The 27,093-nt window shown below is 43.8% G+C and overlaps 1 protein-coding gene across 1 annotated transcript in view; it reads right to left on the minus strand.

Annotated features, from left to right (window-relative positions):
- WSCD2 (WSC domain containing 2) overlaps nt 1-27,093 on the minus strand; it is a 135,006-nt gene that overhangs the window by 106,586 nt on the left and 1,327 nt on the right. The window lies entirely within an intron of this gene.

Below are 27,093 nucleotides of genomic sequence, written 5' to 3' on the forward strand. Positions count from 1 at the left end.
TGACTCTCCATGACCCCATTCGGGGTTTTCTTTACAAAGATACTGAAGCGGTTTGCCATTTTCTTCTCCAGATCATTTGACAGATGAAAAAAAGAAGGCAAACAAGGTGAACTGACTTGCCCAGGGTCACTCAGCTAGTAGGTGTCCAAGTAATAGTCTAGTCCAAGGCTAGATTTGAACTCAGGGAGATAAGTATTCCTGACTTCAGTCCAGTGCTCTATGCATTATGGCATCACCTAGCTGTCCATGGAATATATTATAGAGTCCCTCATCTGGCATTTCAGACCCTCCACAACTGGACACCTATCTAACTTTTCAGGTTTTTCTAAAAATAGTATTCCCCATCACAAACTCTGTTTTCACACCCATACACTGTCCCATAGATGTCAGACTCCATGTCCCATCTCTGTGCCTTTGCCCGGGCCATCACTGATGCCTAGAATGTTCTCTCTCCTCATTTCCTCAAGTCAGAATCATCGAGTTCCTTCAAGACTTAGCCCAGTGCTTTCTCCTCTATGAAGCCTTCCCTGTCTGACCCACTGTTAATGTTCTCTCTCTTCTCAGATTACCTCCATTGTACCTATCTGAATAACGCTGCACCCCTCCAATAGAATATGACTCCCCACAATCAAGGTCAAGGCTAGTCCTTTATTTTTGTACCCCCTGTCCCCAGCACAGTGTCTGGTCCTACACAGGCACCAAGAATTGAATTGATTATGCCTAGGGGCACCTTGGGGACCTGGATCAGTAGCAGGGATGAGTTTCAGGGTAATATCTGCCTTCTCTTGCCTAGCGGTTTATATCCCTGTATTGGAAGAAGGCTGATTGCACTGGGGGTAGACTGGGGAGGAGTTTGGGGGTGGCAGTCTGGGGCTCTGGAGATAAAGCTAATCAATACGGATAGGGATTGAACAGATGGCCTTGGCCTAGATGGTTACCTACTGTTCAAAATCACAGAGATTTTCTTCCTCAAGGAAGTTGTCAAGGACATTTCTCAAAGAAATCACACAACATCAGAGCTGAGAAGAGCCTTAGAACAGGGAACGTCAGAGCTGAGAAGAGCCTTAGAACAGGAGATGTCAGAGCTGAGAAGGGACCCTTAGAACAGGGAATGTCATAGCTGAGAAGGGCCTTAGAACAGGGAACGTCAGAGCTGAGAAGGGCCTTAGAACAGGGAACGTCAGAGCTGAGAAGAGCCTTAGAACAGGAGATGTCAGAGCTGAGAAGGGACCCTTAGAACAGGGAATGTCATAGCTGAGAAGGGCCTTAGAACAGGGAACGTCAGAGCTGAGAAGGGCCTTAGAACAGGGAACGTCAGAGCTGAGAAGGGCCTTAGAACAGGAGATGTCAGAGCTGAGAAGGGCCTTAGAACAGGGGATGTCAGAGCTGGGAGGGGTCTTAGAACAGGAGATGTCAGAGCTGAGAAGGGATCTTAGAACAGGGAATGTCAGAGCTGAGAAGAGCCTTAGAACAGGAGATGTCAGAGCTGAGAAGGGACCTTAGAACAGGGAAAGTCAGAGCTGAGAAGGGACCTTAGAACAGGGAAAGTCAGAGCTGAGAAGAGCCTTAGAACAGGGAGCATCAGAGCTGAGAGGGATTTTAGAACAGAGGACGTCAGAGCCAGGAGGGATCTTAGAACAGGGAATGTCAGAGCTGGAAGGGGTCTCAGAAAAAAATAGAAAACACTATTAGAAGTGCCTCAGAAGACAAAAGAGGGAACATTTGAGCTGAACCGGAGTTCAAGGCCTGGCTCTGTGTGACCTAGGTGGGCTATTTTCCCTGTCTAAACCTGTTTCCTCAGCTCTAAATCCAGGGCTGGTACCCTGTGGTCTCTAAAGTCTCCTCCTGTTCTAACTCCTATGAAAGCTGAAGAAGGGTCTCTAGGATGGAGAGGCTTGCAGGAGCCTTTGAAGCCATCGTCTCATCTTCTTATCGGACAGAGGATGAAACTGAGGCCCAGAAAAGGGAGACAACTTCCCCAAGGTCACATAGGTACTTTACCTGTGTCTTCTCCCCCCCAGTTCCCTCCATTCCTCCTGGCCATCTTCCAAAGTCAGTCCCTGTGGCTCCTTGCTCACAGAGACGGAACGTTTCTGACCAAGCTGCCGTATCCCTAATTAGCACACCTCCAATCCTCGGTGGAGGCAGAAAGCAGGACCACTGAAAGCATACTCAGCACAATCAGCCCAAAGAAATTCTTCCCTCAACTAGATGGAATCCTGCCACCGTGACCCGTAACCCAATCGCTGTTCCCTTATCCCTCGGTGACACCATCTCACAGTCTTAATTTAAACCAATCCAGAGCCAAACACAAGGATCCCTGTTACCTGACCCTCTCCATCTGTCCTATCTTATCTATTGGTCTTTGGGTTTCCTTTAATGGGGCACTTGGAAGGGCTTTCTGGGTGAATCAACTATAATCCTCAGCCTGCCAGGAAAGGGGCTAATGGTATCCTCTGAGCAACTGTCTTTTGTGTTAGGAGAACAAAGCCAGATCCCAGGGAGTCCTCCCATATGTAAATGAGCTTCTAGGAGGGAACAGAAGAAGGAAATGGTTTGTTTGAGTTGGAGAATTGCTTTCCTTGGAAAATCACATCCTAGACTGTCAGAGAGCTGGGAGGGACCTCAGAACTCTAGAAACACACGGAGAATGTCAAAGATGGAGGAAGCCGTAGGTTTGTCTGATCCAATGCCTATATTTTTTACAGGAGAGGCAATGGAGACCCACTAAAAGAGAAGGTACTTGGAATGATGGAGGTTTGAAGGAGCCTAGAGCTCAGAATGCAGGAGCCTTAGAGATACTATCTTAGAGATAGAAGGACCTTAGAGATATTATCCTGTTTGACCCCTTGATTTATTGTTGAATTACAATGGCTCCTCTCCTGGTAGAGTTGGAATCTGGGAGGAACAACCAAGACTTTGCTCCAGCAGAGGGAGAAATGAGCCTGGAGTCAGGAAGGCCTAAGTTCAAATCTGACCTCAGACACTTCCTAGCTGTGTGACCCCGGGCAAGTCACATCACTGTTTTGTCTCAGTTTCCTCATCTGTAAAACAAGCTGGAGAAGGAAATGGCAAACCACTCCTGTATCTCTGCCAAGAAAACCCCAAATGGGGTCACAATGAGTTAGTTATGACTGAAAATAACTAAACAAGGATTATAATCAAAATTTAGAGAACATTAACAGGACTTTTCAATAGAAGTGTTGAAAAACTAAGTCTTGTTGTCTGTAAGAAGTCTTTTCTGGTCCTCCCTCTGAGACTATCTTCATTTTATCCTGCATGTAGATATGTACACATACACACAATGCATGTATAATCACACAAACACTTAGCTACATGCACATACATGTATACACACATGTACACATGTGCGTGGGTATATAAACACATATTATCCAGGTACATAGCTGTTTGCAATACATGTACACAAGCATATATACACATCTATTGCCTACGTATATAGTAGTCTGCATGTTGCTTCTCTCAGGTTGGGGGTTTCTTGAGAGCAGGGACTGTTTTCATCTTTCTCTGTGTCTCAAGCTCTTAGTTCAGTGTGTGGTACATACTAGGAACTTAATAAATACTTTCTGACTTGACTTGAAAAGCAGAGCTCAACATCTAATTGACTGAGCATAGTTTGCTTAAATAGAAACCTGCCATATGCTTCCTCTCCTTTGATTTCTACTTCCCACTCCCATTGCCCCACCCTTAGTGAGCTCTTTCCCCCAAAGCCTTGCCTTTTCCTGGGGGACAGGGATGGGGTAGGGGATGCAGTACTGAGGTCTCTGTCCTGCCCCCCCTCCCACCCTCAACTGAATTTTTCTCAAAAGGTTTGCTTGAGGTCCCTTGTGGTACTGCATGTCCAAGGTGCCAAGCATACCCATTAGGGTAAGGAATTCTGGTCACTCCTGTCTGTGAAGACCTTCTGAGACCCAGACTCCCAACCCTGAGATCCTTAGGGCCCTTACCATCTGATACAAATACTGCCTACAACCAATGGACTGAACTCTTCCTCTATGACTATCCCTAGATGAACTGCTCAATTCTGTAGGTTTTGTCAATTAGTGATTGACTATGGATACAATAGATAATGCTCTGGACTTGGAGTCAGGAAGACCTGAATTCATATCCAGCCTTAGACACCTACTAGCTGTGTGACCCTGGGCAAGTCACTGAACCTCTGTTTGCCTCAGTTTCCTCAACTGTAAAATGGGGATAATAACAGCATACCTCACAGTGTCATTCTGTAGTTCAATATTAGTAAAGTTCTCAGCACAGTGCCTGGCACATAATAGGCCCTTAAGAAATACTTGTGACCTTTCTTCCATCTAGTCTAACCCTCTCTTTTGCAGAAAAGACAATAGAGGCCCAAGAGGTTACGTGATGATCATAGAAGTAAGGCAATAGGGGCAGGATACCCCCAATCCCTGCTTTATGTCTTTCCCCAGCAGATTTCATCTTCTCACATAGGTCTGCCACCTGCTAGGTAACGTTAGCCAGGTGCCAGCACCTTGCTGGGCTGCTCTGAGATTCCTCGTGTGAAGGAGTCCATTTCTGGAGGATCTCCGCCTTTCTCCTGAGCTGGGCTCAGCGTGGGCTGCCTTAGACAGAGCATGTCTGCCGAGCACAGCTAACACCTTGCAAAGAAAAGGCAGAATGGAAATAGACCATTTAATTATCTAAATCAGTCCAGATGCCATAAGGAGAGAATCAAAGTATTCGGTGTAGTTTCCCTAGCGCTGCTTTCAATTTTATCTTATCAAAACAGAACTCGTTTTTAAAAAACAGGAGGAAAAAAAATCTTCCTGTAATTAACCAACTTAAAAATCCTCTAATAAATGTTAAAAAATAACCCTTAGGCCATCAAACTACAATGCAGAGAGATGGGGGGCTTTTCAACAGTGTAGAGTGGATTAAATAACTAATGTGTTGACTTTTTTCTGGATATTCCCCCTCCCACAGCCTCAGCATTAACAACTGGGCTTACTGCTTGCTAAAGCTGGCCTCTCTGGGCTCCAGATCCCCTGCTGTTACAGGTGGGCATTTGGCTTCTGGCTCACTTGCTGAGCCCTTTCCCTTTCACCCACCTTACTTTGTCAGAGACATTGAATGCCAAAAAAACTGTTGAGAATCTGGTTCATTACTCTGTCACCTTGTTGGTTAATGGAATTCAGAGCTTGATTTCAATTCACTGAATCCCAGAACCTCAGAGCTGGAATGGACCTCAGGGGCCATTCATCCCTACCTGTAGCAAACGTAGACCATGTGAAAAGAGTCTTGACTTTAGAGTCAGAGGACATGAGTTCAAATCCTGTCTCTGGTGCTCATTATGTGTATGATCTTGGGTGTTAATGACAGCTAATACTTCTAGAGGATCTTCTATATGCCAGGCACTGTGCAAAACACTTTACAAATAATACCTCATTTGATCCTCACAAGCCTCAACCTGAGAGGTAGGTGTGGCTATTATCTCCATTTTACAGTTGGGGAAACTGAGGCAGACAGCAGAAAAGTGACTTGCCTAGGGTCACACTGCTAGGAAGTCTCTGAGGCTGAATTTGAACTCAGGTCTTCCTGAGCTCTATCCACTGCCCCACCTAGCTGCCCCCGAATCTCTCAATATCCCTGTGACTCAGTTTCCTTCTTTGGAAAATGAGGGGATCCTACAAGATGGCCTCTGAGGTCTCTTAAAGTTTCAGAACCATGTTTTTATGACCTATCAGAGCATCCTTTGGTTTCCCTTTTGAGGCAGAACCCTGCATCAGAAGTGGTCCAGTATTCTCTCTTACATTCTCGTATAGCATCACCATGTTAAATAAATGTGGAACTCCTTGTAAAAGCTCCAGGAGGACCTCAACTATCTCATTATTGACTTTGCATTTCTTTAGGATTCAGAGTCTGCTTGGCAGAACCAATAGATTCCTGGGCTTGGAGCCAGACAGTCCCAGGTTCAAATCCCACCTCTCACTCTTCCTAGGTATGGAACCCAAGGCAAGTTACTCAATTTCTGAGGCTTGGGCAACTCCACAGGATTGATCTACTGAGTCACAGAAGGGTGACAATCTGCATTAATGGAGGGGGCTCCTACAGGGAGGGAATTCTTGTTCTGTTTGAGCATCCTCAGGCTTGAAAATAGTAGGTGCTTAATAAATACTTGTTGAATTATGTTGATGATTTGCTGTCCTTAGACAAGTAGAAGAGCTCACAGAGAATCAGACCTTGGTGGGAGCGAGTCTTGAGGAAAGCAGGACTTCAGGGTCTGACATCAAAGGAATTTAAGGCTGAGAGGACATCCTTACATCAGCCTGCCTCATTTTCCTGCCAATTTTCCCCTCACCGGCTCCACTTGAAGCTTGGGGAGACTTACGTCAAGGGGATGGAATTACTCGCATTGGAAGATCAGCAATGAACATCAGTGCGATGTCAGGAGTCCTCAGCTGCAACACCAAGGCACTCTTTGACCATAGCTGGATCTTATCTGAAGATGTAGTTAAAATTTTCTTTTGTTTTAGTTAATTTTTAAATTACCAAGCATTTATTTTTCCCTCCCTCCTCCATTGAAAATCCAAAGGGTCTGTCATTAAATATGTTGGTGCTAAGACCTGGGTTCACATCCTCCCTGTGTGATCTAGAGCAAGTCACTTATCCTCTAGGGGCTGCAGTATTCCTATCAACAATCACCAAATATTTATTGAACTCTATCAGAATATGATTAATGTTATAAAGTGAAAGGGTTCAACTAGAAAATGTCTAAGGTCTCTTCCAACTCTAAATACTCTGATTTCTCCTCCCATATGGGATTCTCCCAGTGGGTCATCTGCCCAGAGATATGGGGAGGGGAGGCCCTCTATTTTGGGTAGAGGGAATGGCCTGAGCCCCTGGAAATGACCCAAATGCTTGGCCTGCTTGGAGCCTTGGGTTGGGTTAGAATGAATAATGACTGAGCCCAAAGAGAACGCACTGGTTCAAGGTTATGTATGTTAGCCAGGACTGGATTTGAATACAGATCTTCTGTCTCTCACTCCAATATACTTGATATTTGAAAAGTGCTTCTGAGCAAGAGAAAGGTATTTATTGACAGCTTTGGGTCTTTGTGGAGGGGAGAAGGGACAGTCAGAGGAATGGGAAGCGTGATATATTTCAGACCTAGAATGTTGGAACTGGCAGAGATTTCAGGGTAAGTCTGTGTCCTAGGATATATATATATATATATATATGTGTGTGTGTGTGTGTGTGTGTGTGTGTGTGTGTGTGTGTGTGTGTACATATATATTATATATAATATACGTAGTGTATCTATTACATACATACGTAAACTGCTATTGACAGAACATAGAGCACTGGTGCTGAAGGTGACTTTAAAACCTAGAACAAGGAATGTCCAAACTGCATGGGGCCTTAGAATAGGAAATGTAAGAACTGGGAGAGGCCTCAGAACCTAGAACAAGGAATGTCAGAGTTGGGTGCCCAGTGTGTGTTCCACTGTACACGCTTCCTTTCCCTCACATTTCCCATAGGCCTGTCTTGTCCATTTTTGGAGACTGTCCAGTCTGCAGAGCTTCATCAGCTCATTTGCACATCAAGCAGAGTATGAAATGTACCTCCCAGTACCTCTGAGAGGGTGTTGGACGGGGGAGTATAAGGGAGTTCACCTGGGAGTGAGGCTGTTCATTGCCATCTCATAACTTCTGATAGATTTAGCTATCTTACTGATTAGCAGTGAAGGTCAGTGATTCTTATGCTGTAGATGTTCTTAGTGCCCCAAATATTCCAGTGCTCTGAGACAAAGTCTCAGCTGCCCCACCTTAAGTTCACATCTGCACCAAGCTGCACCACGGCCATGATGAGTCTATTCATTTGACATGTAATAGAATATACACGGAAAGAGCACTGGTGTGGGGGTCTAGTTCTGGCTCTGACATTACCTGCATGATCCTGAGTCAATCACTTAGCCAACTTGGGCTTCAGTTTTCTCACCTGGGAAATGACGGAGTCAGACCATTCGCCTCTAAAGTCCTTTATGAGACACTAGATTCCAGGTGCTAGACTCAGCTCTGAGAATACAAGCAAAGGTGAATTCCGTTCTTGCTCTCAAGTTCACAGTCTGAAGGAGGGGGAAAATGTCAATAATTTGGTGCCTCTAACATCTCCACAAACAGATGGAGGGTAACTCAGAGCAGATGGGGGGACACTTTGGAGGCAAGTCTAGAAGAAATTCAAGGATTCTAAGAGGTGGAGATGAGGAAGGAGAGCATTCCAAGCATGGGAGTCAAAGGGGTGGAGATGAAACTTTGTGTGGGAAGGCCACAGTAGCTGGATCTTAGAGTATACGGAGGGGAGTAAGGTGTCAGTAGGGGCCAGCTAGGACCTGGAATCAGGGAGACTCATCTTCCAGAGTTCAAATCTGGCCTCAGATACTTACTAGCTGTGTGACCTTGGGCAAATCACTTCATCTTGTTTGCCTCAGTTTCCTCATTTGTAAAATGGGCTGAAGAAGGAAATGGCAAACCACTCCAGTATCTTTACCAAGAAAACCCCAAATGGGGTCACACTAACAAAAGTCAGACATGACTAAAATGGTTGAACAACAATAACAACAAAGGTGTCAGAAACTAGAAAGGCAGGAAAGGGTCAGCCTAGGAAGATGGTCTGTAAGTGCCTAACAACAGTATATAATTTGCCTGAGAAGTAATAGGAGGCCATTATCGTTTATGGAGGGAAGGTGGGTGTCATGGTGGGTTTGGCACTAAGGGAGGGTCTAGAGGAAGAATCAGGGTGGACAGGGAAGTCAAACACCTTTCTGATCCTATGTTCTAAAGAGAATCCCCCTCCAGAATGAGTCCCTTCTATCAAGCCCAGAAGTCTCTCTCCATCACTGCCAGCCAGCGAGTCCCTGGCTGTAGCATCTTAAGTATGTGGCATCCAGCACGATCTGAGCACACAGAGGGAATGGCTGCAGGCCAGTAGCTGGGGGATGACTAAGAGACTAATACAAATTAATTCCTGTCTCACAGGTATGTTGCGAGGCTTACTTTATTAATATGGGCAAAGGAAGCAGAAAATGAAAGGCATTGTGTGAGAGAAAAGGAGTATTATCATAATACACGTGGCACTTTTCTTCTTCAAAAGGCACTTTGCAAATAGTCACAAATTAATCCTCCTAGCATTCCAGGGAAGGAGCTATGTGGATTGTGATGCCTTGCCAGAGAGAGAGAGAGAGAGGGAGAGAGAGAGAGAGAGACAGACAGACAGACACACAGACTGACAGACAGACAGAGACAGAGAAACACAGAGAAAGAGAGACAAAGGGGGAGAAAGAGAAGAAAAGAAAGAAGAGGAAAAAGAGGAGAGGAGTGAAATGATTAAGTCCAAGCTGATGGCATCCCCCAGCAAAAGACCACCTGCAAGATGCAGGTGTAAAGAGTTAGTACCATAGGACAGGATCATGTGCCCACCTCTAGAATGGGATGCTGGAGGGAAGATGACCCTTGTGGGTGTAGAGAAAGAGTGAAAATCTAAAAACCAAGAGAATAGAGTCCTCATATTGGTTCTGCTGTGGGATATCAGGGATGGGTCTTCCTTTCTTTGGGTCTTGGTTTCCTTGTCTGTAAAATGAGGGAGTCACACTGGACCATATTCTAAGTGCTGTGGGCTTATGATCACTTAGAGCTCTGACATTTGATGACTGCATATGAACAGAGGAAAAGAATGTTTCAGAAAGACAGTGCCCAGTAGGCAAAAAAAAAAAAAAAAAAAAAGGCTAGATAAGAAAGGTGACCTGGGGTACTGGTCAAAGTGTTGGACTGTAGGATCTCAGATTTAGAGCAGGAAAGGCACCATGAAGGTCATCTCGTCCTTCCACCCTGTTCCACATGAGGAAACTGAGGTAACATAGGTAGGAAAGAGCAGAAATGGGATTTGAATCCAGGTCCATTTGCCTTAAATCAAAAATACTCTTTCCACTCTCTCACACTGGACACCGGGAATAAGATGTCCCAGCTCTGCCATTAAGTCCTAGCTCTGTGTGACCTTGAGTCTCCATCTCTGGGCCTCAGTCTCCTAATCTGTAAAACAAAGAGGTTTGGGGAAATCATCTCCAAAGTCTTTTCCAACTTGCAAAGAAGAGGTCTATGATTCAAGTAAGCATGACCTTTAGCTGTTTTCCTCAGCAAGTTGGTGGCACTGGGCGGGGCTAGGAGGTTCTAGCAGCCCCAGCAGCCAGCGCCATGCCCAGGCTGGTAGGCACACACATGCGCTCATAATCATCTGTAGGCGGAAACCGAATGCTTCTATTTAATTAGCTAAATACCAAAGAAAATGTTTCAAACAAGGACATGATTTGAGTCGAGAAGTCAGGGTTTCAGCACTATCTGAGTGGAGAGAATTTTAGCGTGTGGGAAAAACAGTATGGGGATGAAAGAAATTTTTCTAGAAAAGACGGATGAGGTGAAGTTCAGGCTGGCTAGGGAATGGGGGAGGAAGGGATGTTGTGGACAAAGCTGAACTATAGTCTTGTGTCACCACAAAATATCAGAGCTAGGGGAAGGGACCTTAGGAAAGAAAATGTCTGTGTAGAGTGTGCCTTTGGAACACAGAATGTCAAAGCTGGGAAGGGCCTTATGGACTGAGTGAAGCCCCTCCATTTGACAGATGGGAAAACCCAGGTCTCAACAGAGGAAATGACTTGCTTAAGGTGACTGAGTTAAGCTATAGACCAAGACTATTAAATTAATTGGGTTTGCTCCACTTTAAGACAGTTCCAGTAGAAAACTGTTTTCTCTATTATTTGCCACCATAACTCAAGGGACTCAGGGTCTTTCCTGTAGAAATGACAAACTCTAAGCCCTCACAAACACATGCTCAAAAATGCCTGGAAAGGACTAAAAACAATTTCTTGTAATCACAGAATTGGAAAGGTCTCCATGGCAGCTGCCAGGTTCAAACCCTACACAAAAAACATCCCCATTACAATTTACTTGTCTAGGGGTTGTCTAGCCTCTCTCTGCCTGAAGAACTCCAAGGAGAAAGAGCCCACCACCTCTCAATATAGCACATTCCACTGCTGGACAGCTCCAAGTGTTAGGAGGCATCAAATTGGAGTTGCTCTTTGGATCTTTTACTTAGTGCTTCTTGATCTTCCCCCTGGGGATAACCAAAACAAAATTGAATCTCTTTTACATGGCAATCTTCAAATACTTGAAGATGGCTCTTGTGTCCCAGCTCACTGCCTCTCAGTCATTTCCTGCCCAAACTAAATGTTCTTCCCTTCAACAGGTCCTTGTATGGCATAGACTAAAAGGTCATGAACAGTCCAGCTTATCAATGCCATCTTAAACTGTGTTGTCTAGAACTGAATACAATACTCGTTTCAAGTCAACAAGCATTTATGAATTTGCCTACTATGTATCAGGCACGCCAGATGAGGTCTGATGAGAGCAAAGAACAGTAGGATTATCAGATCCATTTTCCTGGAAGTGATGCTCCTCTCAATGCAACCCAGAGTCACGTTAGCTTTTTGGGCTCCCCCATTACACTGCTGACTCCTCTTGAGGTTGCGATTTGCCAAAAACTCCAAATATTTTTTTCAGATCAACTGCTGTCTAACCATGCCTCTCCCAACCTTGTATATTTGAAGCTGATTTTTTTTGTACCCAAGTGCAAGACTTGACATTTATCTCCAGGGGATTTAATCTCATTAGGCTCAGCCCAATGTTCTAGCCTGCCACTATCTTCCCAGCTTGGCATCATCTGCAAATCTTCTGACTTTCCCTTTTCCAAATCATTAACAAAAGTGGTGATTACAACAATACCAAAAAGAGATCCCCAAGGTACTCCACTTGACACTGAACTATCATCCATCCAACCGATTCTGAAGTTCCATTGTATTTTTGTCTACTCCATAGCATTTCCACTTCTCTTCACAAGAAGAGTATGTGGTACTTTATCAAAAGCTTTGCTAAAATCTAGATAAACCAAAGCATTTCTCTCATCAACTAGTTTCAGAGTCCCATCGAAAGAAGAAATGAGGTCAGTCCAACATCATTAATAATTGATAAAACCATGCTTAATTCTCTACAATCACCAGTTCCCTTCTTAACTGTTCACTGACTATTTCTTTAATGATCTGTTTTATAATTTTCCCAGAAATGGAAGTCAAGCTCATGGGCCAATAGTTTCCAGACTCAGTTCTCTTCCCTTGAAAAAAATCATGCCAACATCTACCCTCCTTTAATCTTGGGCTTCCTCTCTTATTTCTTATTATCTTGCAAATATCACCAACAGTGGCTCAGCCATTGCATCTATCAATTCTTTCAGGGCCAGAGGCATCTGCGCCAGACAACTTATATTCATCAAGGGCAGGTGAGTGTGCTCTTACTATATCTCCTTGCTTATCTTGGTTATCAATCCCCTGTTAGTTACTTTGGTGCTGGAGTTTCTGGTATAAAGGTAATTTTCTTGGGCAGAAAGACAAAATCAGCTCTGCCTTCAATCTGTTGTTAGTTATCATTGACTCATCCATTCCAAGCAAAGAAACTATCCCCCTTTCAAGCTTCCCTTTTCCTCTCAATATAGCTTTATGGATGACCTTTGTCATCCGTAGCTTTCATTACCAGTCTCAGCTCAGTCTGAGCCTTAATATCCCTAAATGGTGTTGCCCAGATGTCATCATAGTACTCTGGATGTGGTCTGACCACAGCAAAGTCCAAAAGGATTATCATTCTCTTTCTCCCTCTCTCCCTCCTTCCTTCCCTTCTTCTTCTTCTTCTTCTTCTTCTTCTTCTTCTTCTTCTTCTTCTTCTTCTTCTTCTTTTTCTCTCTCTCTCTGTCTCTGTCTCTCTCTCTCTCTCTCTCTCTCTCACACACACACATATATATACACACCTCATTATGAATGTTATGAATATTACTTAATGAGCCAATTAATAAACAAATATTTATTAAGCACCCATTATTTGCAAAACGCTATCCTAGGCACAGAAAATTCAAAGCAATCCCTTATCTCAAGGAACTCAGTTTTTTATCAAGGGAAATACACATATCCAAATACAAACTAGATTTAAGGTGAATATAAATTAATTTGAGGATGATACATGGCGTGAGGAGTAGACAAGGTTTCACAAAGAAGGTAGTATTTGAGCTGAACTTTGAAGAGGTGGAGGTGAGAAAGAAAACAAGTTTAGGCATAGAGGACAGCCTCTGTAAAGGTACACAGGTACATTACCTTTTTTATCTGCCTTGTTAGAGGCAGGTGGTGGTGGCACAGTGGATAGAGTGCTGGGTCTGGGATCAGGAGGACCGGAGTCTGAATGTGACCACAGACACTTTCTAGCTGTCACCTCCTCTCCAGGTCTCATCTGTCTGCCTCAGTTTCCTCCATGAAAAAATGAGAGTAATAACTCCTATGCTTAGGGGTTATTATGAGGATCAAATGAGGTAATACGTGTAAAAAGCACTTAGTACAGTGCCTGGCGTATAGTATATAAATGCTTGTTCCCTTGTCACTCTGTTAACTCATAGTCTTCCTCTACTGCTTCCTCATTGAGCTTGTGGTGCACTACTTTCTCAAATGAGTTTCTATCTAGTCACATATTTCCATACTGACTCTGTAGAGTTGATTTTTTTTTAATCTAAGGGCAGAACTTCAGATTTATGCCTATTTATATTTTAACCTGTTCCTTGTCTATCAATAAATCAGAAAGCATAGATCAAGTACTTTTGATGGGTAAGACATTATTTTAGATACAGTGAAGAAAAAGAAATGTTTCCAACATGTAGAAAAGATAAAATAAATGTTGGGGAAGAGAGGCATAAGGAACTGGAAGAATCACCCTGAAATCTGGATGAAGAATGAGCCATCTAGCCTGGATGTGAAGCCCAAAGCTGCCATACTGAACCAGCAGTTGGGTGGTGCAGTAAGTAGAGTTCTTGACTTGGAGTCAGAAAGACCAGGGTTCAAATGTTACCTCAGACACTCCCTACCTCTATGACCTGGTGATCTCCAGTAGCTAATGAGCTAGGTTAGTGGATCTGAGTTGATCAACTCTTAAAAATAACTTTAAGATGGGATCACCCACATGATTTAGAGTGACCTCCACTGGACCATCAAAATCATCTTCCTAAAGCCCAGGTCTGATCATCACTCCCTTGCTCAAATACCTTCAATGGTTCCCTACACTTCTTAGGATAAAATACAAACCACTCTGCTTGGCAGGCAAAGCCTTAAACACTCGTCACAGGTTTGCTTTCCACTACTTCTCTTCAAAGGCTCTACAGACCTTGATGCCTTGATGCTTTTATTTTAATCGTGGCTTTCCATCTCTGGTCTATGGACCCTTATACTGATACTTCTGGATGCCAGGAATGCCCCCCTCCTCAACTCCATCTCTTATAAGCCTTAGATTCTTCTATGACTCTCTCCTTCCTCAAAGAAGCCACAAGGCAACACAACAGGGTGGAATCAATGTGAGATTTTTGGTCAGGGGGCCTGAGTTAAATTCGATCTTTTCTACCTATTATCTATTGGATTTGGGGTAATTCACTTTCCTTCTCTGTTTTTCAGTTTTCTCCTTTGAAAAATGAAGGGGTTGGACTTAATTTCCCTTTCAGCTCCTTAATCTTAAACACTTCCCCTCTCCAGGCTTCAGTTTCCGCATATGTAAAGATGTGGAAGTTGAACAAGAAGATCTCTAAGGTTCCTTCCATCTCTAAATCCAGTTCTATACTGGTAAATGTTTAACAACCAGCTCTCAGTGGGGGTGGGGGGAGAGCATACATGAAACATTTTAAATTTTAATTTGCATTATTAACATTTTCTCCATCACTTTCTCAAGTCTAAGAAAATCAACAAAACAGTAAATCAAGATCTGATTTGTAGCATCAATTTCTGGGTTCTAAATGCTTATGCTAAAAATTTAACAATTGGCTCTCAATCTAGTTTGAGCTGACTCCAGCATATCTTGCACCCCATGATCCCATAGTTTACACAAAGATACAGGAAAGAACACACGGGATGAGAAGATGCAGTGTTCACTTCCATGTAATCCCAGAACAACTGATTTAAGTAGGATTTAAAGCTTTGGAAGAGAATCTTGGGGCATGCTACCATTACAATGTATGAAAAATGCAGGGCTGAACTGGACACACAAGTCTTTCTGTCCTCATTATTCTGTTTTTATGTTTGTTTCTTTAAAAGAATCAAAAGTAGAATTAAGAGCTGGTAGGGCCCCTCATAGCTGTGACGTTCCCTGTTCTAAGGCCCCTCCCAACTCTGAAATTTTCTGTTCTAAGACCCCTCCTAGCTCTGACGTTCCACGTTCAAAGACATCTCCCAGCTCTCACGTTCCATGTTTGTTCTATGGCCTTTCTGAGCTTGAACATTTTATGGTTCTAAGTCTCCACTCTAAAACAGTCATACTCAGAGCCCATCACATGATTTGGACAAACAGTTAGCCAGAAGGTTTGTTGGAGCTCATGGAGAATTTACAGAGAATCCTCTCCCCATACTCAGCCCAACCCTGGAGATGAGGGTGATGAGTCAGAAGATTCAGTGAGGAGTGAGCCTCCAGGACAGGGCCCATCAATCATCTTGACATCCTGACAGCCGACACTTAATGAGACTGCTGCGCTCTGCCCAGCTCTAATTGTCTACAATTCTCTTTTATGAAAGAACACGCAGGTTTCCCTTTCATTAGGAGCCAGCTCCAAGATCGAGGGGCTGGGGGCGGGGGGAGGGAGAGGGAAGTGCCTACTTGGCAAGCCTATGGGCTGGCTCTGGGGGAAGGAGCTCTGTGCACAGAGGCTCCCAAGGGCTCCATCCTCCATGTGCAGACAGGGTGGGGGTGGGCATCAAGTAACTATTTCGAAGCTCTGAGAATGAATTCACTTGGGTGCCTATGGGTGCCTACAGTGACATAGAGTGAGTGGTGTCCAAAGCTGCAGTTCAGTAGTATGGCTAGAGACAGAAGAGATGGAGGCTGTGTGTGTGTGTGTGTGTATGTGTGTGTGTGTGTGCGTGTGTGTGTGTGTGTGTGTGTGTGCACGCATGTGCGTATGCCTGTATGTTTCATTTCTCACACATATCTACATGCAAAGCCTATGACAAGTAGAAAGGGCATCAGAACAGGGGATGTCAGGGCTGAGAGGACCCTTAGAACAAAGGATGTCAGGGCTGGGTAGACAGAAAAGGAAATGGTGACCTAGAGAGGGGATGTGACTTGTCCAGTCTGACAGCTGGTCAGTGACACAGATCAGATCAGAACTTTGGTCTCCTGGTTTGTGTTCCAGACCTCTTTCCATTCACCATGACTCCTGTGGATGTCTTTCATCTTTAAGAAAAAAAGTTATGTCGAAGAATGGAAGGTAAAGTTGGTCTCCCCAATTCTGGAGCTCTTCCACAATCAGTATCAGGTGTTTGAAATGTGAACTCTCACCCTGTTTCCTCCCCTTCTGCCAGGCCAGTCTTCTTACTGCTTTGTGCTCACAAGATGCTCTGTCTCACCTCCATGTCTTTGCTCAGGCTGTTCCCCTGGCCTGTCATGCCCTCCTCATTTCTTCCTACCCATCTAAATGTTCCCTGTCAATCAAATTCCATCTTAAGTTCCCCTCCTCAGTGAAGCCTTTCCAGTCCACACACATCCGGCGGTCTCTTTGGAGCTTTGCTGACCCTTAATCCTCTGCTGTCTACTGCTACTCTAGTGCCCAGCCCTATGCTGGATGCAGACGGACACTTAAGAAATTCTTGTAATTGATTGATTAGACTTCAGTAGATAGAATATTAGACCTGGAGTTAGGAGTTCTACAATTAAACTCTACCTTTGACACTCACAGGCTGTGCCGGGCAAGCGGCTTCATCTCTCTCAGATTCTATTTCCTTAGCTGTAAAATGGGGAGTTTCTATCAGGTTCTGTGAACAGACCCCTCTGAGACTCAATTTCTCCCCCTGTAAAATGGGGGATTGCAATACCTGCCCTAGTCAGCTTATAACTCACAGAAACCCCCTCTTTAGGGAGATTCTCAGTAATTTGGAAGAGGGTATATAGGAAAAATTAATATATGTCTGTAATATATGTCTATAACCCACATAAATCCCCACAATAATTTTTAAGAGTACATATAGTACATATATATACCCAAATGATGCAACATATATGTATAGAGAGCTATAATTCATACAAATTCCCTCTTTGAGGGGGTCTTCAATAATTTTTAAAGAGTATGTACACATATAATGATAATACCTGCAATATATACCTATAACTCAACAAATCCCCTGTTGGAAGAGGGTTCTCATATATTTTTAAGAGGGCAAAGAGATCCTTAAGACCAAAAAATCTGAGAACTGATGAGTGAGATATTGAATCTGTGATCTCTTTTATGACCCAAACTCCAGGAGGAGTAAATTCCTTCTACCAAGAAGACAGACTGACCCTTGATCTGCATTTTATGGGCTTAGATGGTCGTCTAGAGCATTGTAAGTTTGGTGATTTGCCCAGGGTCACACAGTTAGTAAATTTCTGAGGCTGGATTTGAATTCAGGTGGTCTTGACTTCAGATCTAGCACTCTATGCACTGTGCTATCCAAGTGGCAAGACTGAGTTTAGATACAGGCTGGGGGCTGGTGTGTGTGTGTGTGTGTGTGTGTGTGTGTGTGTGTGTATACACACTCATTGAGTTGGGTAGCATGGATACCAGGCAGTAGGAGAGGCAAGTAGACCTTTTGGGAGCTGCCTGAGAGACTCACTATCAAGGAATAACTTAATGGGTACAGAGGCCAAGGAACCCTAGGTGCCTCCTTTCCTTGCATTTGTATCAGAGGCAGGGTGCAGACATGGTGGAGACAGCATTTGGCTTGATGTGAGGGGGAAGTGCTATGGCACTTATACTTAGCTAGAAGAAAAATGGACTTCCTTGGGAGGGTCTAGGTTCTCTCTTATTAGAATGGGTGGAGCATTTATTAATTGTTCACTGTGTACAAAGTATTGTACTAAACACTGGGAGTACAGATAGAAAAGTATGAAAATGTATGCTCTCAAGGAGCCCACATTCCAGTGGGGGATATACTCCAAAAGAAAGTTTGAACTGGAAACCAGATGGAAAAGTCCCATGGTCCTTAGGGTGCAGCAGCAAAGGAGATTTCCACGCTTCTTCTTTGATGTCATTTTCACTTGCAAAATCTCATTAATTTGTGAAACATTTGACAAAGGAATTCAGTGCCAAGAACTGGAAGCAGTAAGGAGGCACAATGGACAGAGCACTGGATCTGGAGTCGAGAAGACACAAGTTCAAAACCTGCCACAGACACTATTTGGATGGCCCTGGGAAAATCACTTAAACTGTTTCCCTGAGTTTTCTTAACTGTAAAATGGGGATAATAACAGCAAGTCCCTACCTGGGGTGGGCTGGATTGGGGTATTGGGTGGATCAAATGAAATACTAAATTGTAAAGTACTCAGCACCTTTGACATACAGTAGGTACTATATAAATGCTTATTATCTTTTCCCCCTTTCATGTGTCTTGAGTAGCTGTGGCCATAGCACCAACTGGAGCAATTGACAAGCTACATCTCCCCCAGGTTTGAGGATGGAAGTGTTGCCTTTCCCAAAGCTCTTGGGTTCAGAGTCCTAGACAGTCTTTACCAGTATCTGAAAGGAAGTGCTAGTCAAAGTGATGATGGTGATGATTTTTCTTTCTCCCTTTCTCCCCTCCTTCCTTCCTTCCTCCCTTCCTCCTCCTCCTCCTCCTCCTCCTCCTCCTCTTCCTTCTTCTTCTTCTTCCTCTTCTTCTTCTTCCTCTTCTTCTTCTTCCTCTTCTTCTTCTTCTTCTTCTTCTTCTTCTTCTTCTTCTTCTTCTTCTTCTTCTTCTTCTCCTCCTCCTCCTCCTCCTCCTCTCTGTCTGTCTCTGTCCATTTGTCTGTCTGTCTGTCTCTCTCTTCTTTGTTGCTTCAACTAGGTTGGCTTGACTATCTTATGGATGCCAATTCGTGGGAATGGCTGGCCCTTTCTCCCCAGGAATTACTTCCCCTGGTGCAGGACCACTGATCTGCAAGATGGTACCACTCCTAGGGTTCCTGTGCCCATCTTGGTGGAAGTTGGTCCATAATTGTTGCAGTTTGTGATGAGGAAAGTGGGTTCTCTCTCCATGATAATTTCTCCCCTCAAGGATAGATGTTGGAGCTGAGCTGGAATCTGGTGTGCTGGTTCCAGGAGCACTGCTATACCCCAAAGCTTTTGGGATCATGGTTCCAGGCTGCCTCTATCAGGGGCTGAGAAACTCTGCAACTCATAAGATCATTAATCCAGGTTCAAGTCATAGCATAGAATACTAGAAAGAGACTGACTCAGAGGGCATGAGTTGGACTATGTGCCTGGCATCATCAGTGGAGACTTACAAACAAAGAGGAAAAGACCTCAGTAAGAGAAGTCTTATGGATACCCATTAGGCAGCATTGAAGGCATGGGGTATAGTGGAAAGAGCTTTGCATTTGGAGTCAAAGGACCTGAGCTCAATTCCTGGCCTGACCACCAACTACTCTTATAACAATGGCCAAGTTACTTAACACCTCTGGGCCTCCATTGACTCCCCTGTAAAATCAAAGGGATTAGACTAGATGTCCTTTTCAGCTCTTAGAGCCTAAGATCACATGAAGGAGCCATCTGCAGAAAATACTCACATGAAGTGTGGCAACATTCCACTTAGCTCCTGGTACCAGGGTGAACCTGATCAGAGCACTTGGTCTACAACTCTCTCCCTTGTCCCTATAGCACAGCACCTTAGATCATACAAATGAGTGTATATGCTATATCTCTCCCCATCCCTAGTACAGGACTGAGCCTGGAATCAGGAGTTCAAATCCAGACTCAGTCACTTACTAGCTGTGTGACCCTGGGGATGTCCCTTAATCTATGTTTGCTTGTTTCCTCCTTTGTAAAATGGGGATCATAACAGCACCTACCTCCCAGGGGTTGCGAGTATCAAAGAGATAATATGTGTAAAGTGCTTAGCCCTGTGCCTGGCATGCTATAATCATTATAAATATTAGCTATAATAATATCATTATTAGGATTAGCATTATTGTCATAATAAAAACCCTCTCTGAAGTCAGGGACTGTGTCATTTTTCATCTTCCTATGTTTCCCAGCCCCAGAATCATAAAATTTTAGAACTGAAAGGGACCATGGAACCATAGGTCTTAAGCTGGGCATGACCTCAGAAACCAGCTAGGCCTGGCATTCCAACCTTTCTGTGCCAGGATTCTCTTTGGCATTCTTGAGAAGCTATGGGACTCCTCAGATGACTGATTTTGACTACAGGAAATAAAATACATAGGATGCAAAGAAAACCAATTATATTGAAATGCAGTTATCCAAATAATTTTTTTTAAAAATCCTGGACCTCAGGTTGAGATAAAATCTCTGCAAACTTTAAAATACTATATAATTGCTAGTGATTATTATCGAATCCAATCCACACACCAAAGCAATCTCCACTATGACAAACCAACGGATGGATAGTTCAGCCTTTGCTTGGGTACCTCCAGTGAGAGTTTGGCAAATGCCAATGAACTTCCATACCACAGAACCTTGTATGTACATTTTGAGGGCAGGGTGAGATAGGACCCAAGATTTCATTACTTCAGGGAACTTCCAGTGTGGACACTTAGAGTCAACACCACGGGCTGTTAAACTGAATTGAAATGGAAGATGGTCTTCTCACAATAGGACAAGGGACAACTAGGTGGTGCAGTGAATAGACCACCAGGTTTGGAATCAGGAAGACCTGAGTTCAAATATGGTATCAGACACTTATTAGCTGGGGGACCCAGACAAGTCACCTCATCCTGTTTGCGTCAGTTTCCTCATCTATAGAATGGAAAAGGACATGGTAAACCACTCCCATATCTTTGCTAAGAAAACCCCAAATGGAATCAGGGAGAGTTGGATATGACTAAAAATGATTGAACAACAACTTATCATAATATAATTGAAATCATCATTTCCATTTTCTTCTCCTCAGTTTGTCACCAACTCACCGTATGATCTTAGACAAAGCATTTTACCTCTCTTGGTCTCAGTTTCCTCATTTGTCAAATGACAAGGTCAGACTATACATTCTCCAGGCTCCCTTCCTTCCTTGACATTCTACCTTTTATAATTCAAAGATTCACTTGAAAGCTACTATCCTATATTATTTTCTACTATCCTGGCATTCCATGTTGTAAGGCACTTCCAAGCTCTCACATTACATTGCCTGTAAGAGCCCTCCCAGCTCTGCACATTCTTTGTTCTCAGGGTTCTCCCAGCTCTGTTCTAAGGGTCCTTCTAACTAGGACATTCTTTGTTTCAGGGTCCTTTTCCGGCTCTGAAATTTTAAGATTTTTATTACTCCTTAGGTTAGCTGTCACTTTCAGAAGCTGTCTAATCAGCTCTTTAAAAAATCTTGAAATTATAACATACCTTAATGCTTTAATGAGCTCTAAATAAAAACTATTTAGGATCCTTCCCTCCTTGACCTATAACATCTCCATTACCTTTCCCCAGACCCCCCACATCCATCTAGGAGCCTGAGAGCCACCGATAAGAGACAATTGTCTTCTTTTTCCCTTGATTTATTTATTTAAGGAAAACAAGTTTCTCCTAATTAGAAACACTAATGTCAAGATGTTTTACTGACTCCCAGGCTGCCTATTTTCAGATGTTCTGCCTAAAATTATACCTGAGCTTTTAACATCTGTAGGTTTATTCAGTGACTCCCAGCAAATGGAGGCTTCTGTTGAGAGGTTTGTGTGATTGGGGAGGAAGGGAAAGGGAAGGAGGGAGGAAAGGAGCCGTGTCCTTTTTTAACAAGGCCTGGGAGAGGGAAAGAGAGGAAAGCTCTGAAATATAGGAGGCACTGTAGGATTGCAACATAGCAGCTCTTTGGGAAAAATTAACTGGCTGAAAAAAAAAGAAAGGACAAAAAAAACACACCCAATCCACCATTGTAGTGCAGTTATCAATTACCATCCAGCTTTACGCAACTCTTCAGAAAATGAGTCGACCAAGAGAGCCAGTCTACTTGGAAGGGCATAGAGAGGACTCATTGGAAGGGTGTAGAACTATGACCCTTCTGCCTACTGTCTTGGTCTCTTATACACATAGACAAACATACACATACACACATATTCACACTGGATCCTGTAGAAGAAAAAATATTACTTTCTCTGCCTTTTGTTTAGTCTAGACTAATAGATTGAGAGCTAGGAAAGACCTTAGGAACCATGATGTTTAACCTTCTCATGTTACAGATGAGGAAACTGAGGTCCAAGGAGGTAATTTGCCCAGAGTTACACAGCTATTTGAGGTCAGAGATAGGATCTGAACCTGTTCCTGATTCCAGGTCCACTTCCCTATCCACTGTACTGTTCTTTATCTCAGAACTCTGTCAGAAATAAATTTATTAATATATTTATGAATACATGTATTCACGTAAACCTATATCATTGCTTACTATCTCAGGGACAGGGGAGGGAAGGAAGAGAGGGATAGATTTGGAATTCAAAACTTAAAAAAAAAACAAATGTTCAAAATTGTTTTTTAAACATAATCAGGGGAAAAGAAAACATTATTAAAAATAAAATCATGAATACACAAACATTGCTGCTTGGGGAGACTTGAAGTAAGGCAGAGTGGTCTCTATAAATCAAAATTCTCTCCCCTCAAACTAGATAGATAAACACTGGGTCTAGGGGCATGAAGATCTGAGTTCAAATCCTGCTTAAGACACTTCATAGCTATGTGACCCTGAACAAGTCACTTTTTCTGTTTTGTCTCAGTTTCTTCTTCTATAAAATACAGATCATTAATAGTACCTACCTTCCATTTGTAAAGCATTTTGCAAACCTTAAAACTAACTATTTCTCTGCCTAAAATTCTTGTAAATATTAGCTATTATTGTTTCATGGTATTCAGAGACAAACACAGAGAAATCTCAACAAAGGTTGAGATTTAATAAGGGTTCAGCATTAAGTAAGTCTTAGCACAATTCGTGGAACATAGTAGGTGCTATATAAGTGCTTATTTCTCACCTCCTAGGAGAAAAGGATAGCTCTCAATATACTTGCATACTGCCCCAGCTGCCTTCCAAGCAGAGGTCCAGTACCTCTTACACCAGCCCCTAGTTCAATGACATTTCCTCTCTTGAAACAACGTTGAGTTACTTTGTTCCTCCTGTCCGTGTTACATGGTGTGTTTGAAGGACCCTCTCACCTCCAACATTCTCTATTTAAAGGTCTTGTCTTGCTCTGACATTTCTTGTTCCATGTTCTTGACATGAGAATATAACCTCTTTGAGGTCACAGATCATTTCATTTTTGTCACTTTATCTTCAGCACCTAGAACAGCATCTGCTCTCTTCCCACCCACCCTCTGCCCTCTTTTAGACTAGGATTAGTATAACAACAACTTATAGTCTTCTAGAATAACAAAAGCACTGACGTTTAGTGCATAGTCATACAGGCAGTATATCTCAAGGGTGAGACTCGAACCCAGGTTTTCCCAACTCCAAGATCAGCTCTCTATCCTCTAAGCCTGGTTGCCTCTCCACTGCTCATGCAGTAGATAGAATGCTGGGTCTGAGGTCAGGAAGATTCATGTTCATGAATTCAAATCCGGCCTCAGACATTTATTAGCTGTGTGATCTAGAGGAAAGTCCCTTAATCCTATTTGTCTCAGTTTCTTCATTTGTAAAATGAGGAACCACTCCAGTATCTTTGCTAAGAAAATCCCAAATAGGGTCACAAAGAGTTGGACATGAGTAAAACAACTGAACAACAAAAATAAAAACTGAATCCAATCTTACTGTATTCTTACTAGAAAGTGTTGGAGGCCAGATTTGAATTCATGAAGAGGAGTCTTTCTGACTCTATATCCAGCACTCTATCCACTGCAGCAACTAAATGTCCCAAATTCCACTCTATCTAGAAAATCATTTTTCCAGAATAGGAAAGGTAAGACCCAACCTTCCTTATCTCTACAATGCTTCTCCCCTCTTCCCCAGTGGCTCCAAGTCAGTCAAGACAGGCCAGCTCTATTCCAGTTTCATAGTTCCTATCTTTGATGTCCATAGTTTGGGAAAGGACCTCAAATCCTTAGCCCCTCAGAATCCCAGATCTCATTTCCTCTAGCACTACTGGGTTGATGAAGTTTTTTTTTTTTTCTCAGAGCAGTCCTGGGAGATAGGAAACACAAATAGTATTATTCAAATTTGCAGACAGGAGAGAAAAGCATCCTGGGCAAATGCAGAGAGTTTGCATCTGGGTCAGGATGACCTAGGTTCCTACGATGGTGAAGTCTTTCGTTTTACAGATGAGGAAACTGAGATACAGAGAGGTTAGGTGACTTGCCCAAGATCACACACTGAGCCTACTGTTTTACTCCTTACCAGATGAACACTGGAGCTCCCATCATTCACCACCCACCCCCAGGTTGCTGTTTGGATTGTAGGTTCTTTCTCTCTCCAATATCCCTTCTCTAGCCTGGAAATAACAAACTTCATTTACTGGAAGTGGACAAAACAGTCAGGGAAAGTCTTTCTGCCCAAATGAGCAGTGGGGATGCTGGTAACACAAAGCCACCAAGTCTTTCCACCTAGCTCCCGGGGAGCCCTCCTCCCCCCCAATCTGAAGCCATTGGAGACAGCCTACCTCCACCTCACGTTGTCATGGCGACTCAGCAGCTGGCTGGGTGGTTCCAGCTCTCCCACTCTCTCACAGCTGGCTTCCTCACTGCCCACTGGGGCTCCCCACTCAGACACAGCTGCCCCACTCAGGGATTTATAGGGAGCTGGAGTGGGTGGAGCATTCAGGGATAAGACCATTGGGCAAGGGATGAGGAAAGACTGCCAGATGACATCACCTGGGGTATAGGCAGAGCTGGCTTAGCCTCACAGGGACCCCAGCAGGACAACAGGTGCCCAGAACACAAGCATGGAAAAGGCTATCTGGAAACCTGCCCTTGTCCCTGTCTGAGCCATGGCTGCTGAATGGAATCACAGAACGTCAGAGAATCTTAGAATAGGGAATATGAGAGGTTGGAAGAATCTTAGAACACAAGATGTCAGAGCTGAGTGGGCCCTTGGAACATCGGATTTTAGATCTGAGAGGGCTCTCAGGACACAGAGTGTCAGAGCTAGGTGGACTCTTAGAATACAGAATGTCAGAACTGAGAATGATTCAGCCCCTGGAAGGACTTTAAAAAACAGGGCATTGAATGTTAGAGATGGACAATGCCTTAGAATTCATTATGTCAGAGGGGATAGTGAGTGTTAAGAGAGCATTAACAAATCGGGACCTTGGAGACTTCATCCAAAACTTTTCATCTGTCAGATGAGAAAACTGAGGCACACAGTAACTTGCCCAAGGTACAGCTTGATTGTGGCAGAGCCTGGGCATTCTTGCATGGGCATCCCAGGTCAGAGCTGATACAACTTGACCACGCTGTCTGATTTTGGTGTCTGTCTTCGACACCTGGCTTCAGCAACTCTCTAGAAATAACTCTGAGGTTATTTCCCCCATCTAGGGGAGCCCTGTCAGTTCCAGGGTGGTGGCAATCCCCCACCCTCCTGGCTCTGGAGGAATGCCTCCCTGGCCTGTCTAGAGGCCAAAGTGGGATCATTTTCCTGATGTCTGCCTTTCAGGCAAACCACAGGAAACAATCACCTCTCTTCATTCAGGGCCAGTATGGGACTGGAGGGGGAGGTCCAGTTAACATTTCCAGTGGCTTGGCAGAAAGCCAATCCCACTCTAGGTCAGAGCCTCTCCCCAGGTTGTCACTGACTAGCCCTCAGGAGGATGGAAGTGCAAAGTCTACCTGAGTTAGAACTCCAGGAATGAGCTAAGGGCCTCACAAGAGAGCACTTCAGTGGGGAGCATGGGGCAGAAAGGATGTTTCCATGCAGATGGTCCCCTTAGGGCCTCCATCATGCTAGGTTCCTGGCCAAACTAGCTCCTGGCCAAACTAACACATTGGCCACTGAGCCCCCATTGCTTCCAACCACAGTGCAGCAAGAAGCAGGGGTGAGCCAGCGCAGGTTCAGCCAAAAGGATAGCAGATGGCTCTCAGGAGAGATTGGGAAACAGAGAATGTAGGTTCGAATCCTGGTTTTCCCACTTCCTAGCTGTGTGACTACGGGCAAGTCATTATACCCCGTCCAGCTTCAATTTCCTTATCTGTAAAATGACAGGGATAAACAAGATTGCCTTTAAGGTCTCTTTTAGCTCTAACTCTATGATCCTAACATCTTTAAAATGTAAGAGGGTTTGGACTAGATGACCTCAAGGTCCCTTCTAGCACTCAATCTATATATACTTCTATGATCATCAATCTGGCTCTCAGTTTCCCTATATGTAAAATGAATGGATCAAACTAGATGTCTTCTGGGGTCCTTTCCTATTTCAGATCTAGGATCCTTTGTCATGAGGCTATCAAGATGAAAGTGCTGTGTGTTGGCTGGAGGCCTGACCACCTTCAAACTACCTTGCCCATCCCAGTCCTTCACTTGCAGAAAAGTTTGGCCTTCTCAATTTTCAACTCCCATCCCTGCACCAATGAGGAATCTACCCTGAAGGCTCTTGGGGACTCAATTTCCTTTTCTGTCAAACAAGGGGATTGAGCTAGATGTTTGGGAAGGTCCTCTTACAGCTCTAAAAATCTCTTAAAGGGTGAGAGATGGGACAATACCATGAACCCTTCTATTGAATCTTCTCAGGACTGTCAAACTTCCACCTTTTCCTCTGCCCCAGTAGCTAGGTTTTGTACATACAGGGAGCCAGCAGCGTCTTTGGAGACTCTCAGCTGTTTGGGCTCTGAACAAACAATGAGTGGGCTTCTTGAGAAATGAAGAGCAGAGGTTTGGTTAACTTTTACCCCTTGAACTGCGACCCCCTCCAACACACACGCACACACACCGCCATGTTAGCAGTTCACAATTTCATATTATCTTAAAATCTCTTACATTCGGTTTTCTGTAGATAGCAAACAATGACCATGCTTTAGCCTCTTTCACAACCTACCCCAAATCTTGCCTGGCTCATAATCGTGGAGGGTCGCGTCTCCAGA

This window comes from Notamacropus eugenii, chromosome 4 (assembly GCF_028372415.1).
Source record: "Notamacropus eugenii isolate mMacEug1 chromosome 4, mMacEug1.pri_v2, whole genome shotgun sequence".
In the NCBI taxonomy this organism is placed as follows: Eukaryota; Metazoa; Chordata; class Mammalia; order Diprotodontia; family Macropodidae; genus Notamacropus; species Notamacropus eugenii.